Raw genomic sequence first — 2,149 nt, 5'->3', positions numbered from 1 at the left:
ACAACATCATCCGCAAACAGCAGAGATGAAATCCTGTGGTTCCCAAACCAGGCCCCCTCCGGCCCCTGGCTGCGCCTAGAAATTCTGTCCATAATATAATGAACAGAACCGGTGACAAAGGGCAGCCCTGGCGGAGTCCAACATGCACCGGGAACAGGTCTGACTTACTGCCGGCAATGCGAACACAGCTCCTGCTCCGGTCATACAGGGACCGGACAGCCCTTAGCAAAGAGCCCCGGACCCCATACTCCCAGAGCACCCCCCAAAGGACACCACGAGAGACACGGTCGAATGCCTTCTCCAGATCCACAAAACACATGTGGACTGGTTGGGCATACTCCCATGAGCCCTCGAGGACCCGATGAAGAGTATAGAGCTGGTCCAGTGTTCCACGACCAGGACGAAAACCACACTGCTCCTCCTGAATCTGAGGTTCGACTATCGGTCGGATTCTCCTCTCCAGTACCCTGGAATAGACCTTACCGGGAAGGCTGAGGAGTGTGATTCCCCTGTAATTGGAACACACCCTCCGGTCCCCCCTTCTTATACAGAGGGACCACCACCCCGGTCTGCCATTCCACAGGCACTGTCCCCGACCGCCACGCGATGTTGCAGAGACGTGTCAGCCAAAGACAGCCCACAACATCCAGAGACTTGAGGTACTCAGGACGGATCTCGTCCCACCCCCGGAGCCTTGCCACGAGGAGCTTGCCAACCACCTCAGTGACTTCAGCCAGGGTGATGGACGAGTCCGCATCTGGGTCCCCAGTTTCTGCTTCCTCCTCGGAAGACGTGACAGTGGGATTGAGGAGATCTTCAAAGTATTCCTTCCACCGCCCGACAACATCCCCAGTCGAGGTCAGCAGCTCTCCACCCGCACTGTATACGGTGTTGGTAAAGCACTGCTTCCCCCTCCTGAGGCGTCGGACGGTTTACCCGAATCTCTTTGAGGCCGTCCGATAGTCCTTCTCCATGGCCTCTCCAAACTCCTCCCAACCCCGAGTTTTTGCCTCTGTGACTGCCCGAGCCGCGGCACGCTTGGCCCGCCGGTACTCATCAGCTGCCTCAGGAGTCCCACGAGCCAACAAGGCTTGATAGGACTCCTTCTTCAGCTGACGCATCCCTTACTTCCGGTGTCCACCACCGGGTTCGGGGATTGCCGCCGCGACAAGCACCACAGACCTTACGACCACAGCTACGAGCAGCCGCATCGACAATAGAGGTGGAGAACATGGCCCACTCGGAGTCCATGTCTCCAACCTCCCCCGGAATCAGGGAGAAGCTCTCCCGGACGGTGGGAGTTGAAGACCCCCCTGACAGAGGGCTCCGCCAGACGTTCCCAGCAGACCCTCACAATGCGCTTGGGTCTGCCAGGTCTGTCCGGCTTCCTCCTCCGCCAGCGGATCCAAACTCACCACCAGGTGGTGATCAGTTGACAGCTCAGCCCCTCTCTTCACCCGAGTGTCCAAGACACGTGGTCGGAGGTCAGATGACACGACAACAAAGTCGATCATCGACCTCCGACCTAGAGTGTCCTGGTGCCATGTGCACCGATGGACACCCTTGTGCTCGAACATGGTGTTTGTTATGGACAAGCTGTGACTAGCACAGAAGTCCAATAACAAAACACCGCTCGGGTTCAGATCGGGGAGGCCGTTCCTCCCAATCACGCCCCTCCAGGTGTCACTGTCGTTACCCACATGGGCGTTGAAGTCCCCCAGGAGAACAACGGAGTCCCCGGTTGGTGCACTGTCTAGTACCCCTCCCAGGGACTCCAAGAAGGCCGGGTGTACTCTGCACTGCTGTTTGGCCCGTAGGCCGACACAACAGTGAGAGACCTGTCCCCGACCCGAAGGCGCAGGGACGCGACCCTCTCGTTCACCGGAGTGAACCCCAACACGCAGCGGCTGAGCTGTGGGGCAATGAGCAAGCCCACACCAGCTCGCCGCCGCTCCCCGCGGGCAATGCCAGAGAAATGGAGAGTCCAACCCCTCTCAAGAAGTTGGGTTCCAGAGCCCGAGCTGTGCGTGGAGGTGAGGCCGACTATATCTAGCCGGTAACGCTCAACCTCCCGCACAAGCTCAGGCTTCTTCCCCCCAGCGAGGTGACGTTCCACGTCCCCAGAGCTAGTCTCCATGTCCGGAGATCC

Source organism: Periophthalmus magnuspinnatus, chromosome 6, assembly GCF_009829125.3.
Source record: "Periophthalmus magnuspinnatus isolate fPerMag1 chromosome 6, fPerMag1.2.pri, whole genome shotgun sequence".
Classification (NCBI taxonomy): domain Eukaryota; kingdom Metazoa; phylum Chordata; class Actinopteri; order Gobiiformes; family Gobiidae; genus Periophthalmus; species Periophthalmus magnuspinnatus.
The sequence above is the reverse complement of the archived record's forward strand: the minus strand, read 5'-3'. Positions refer to the sequence as shown.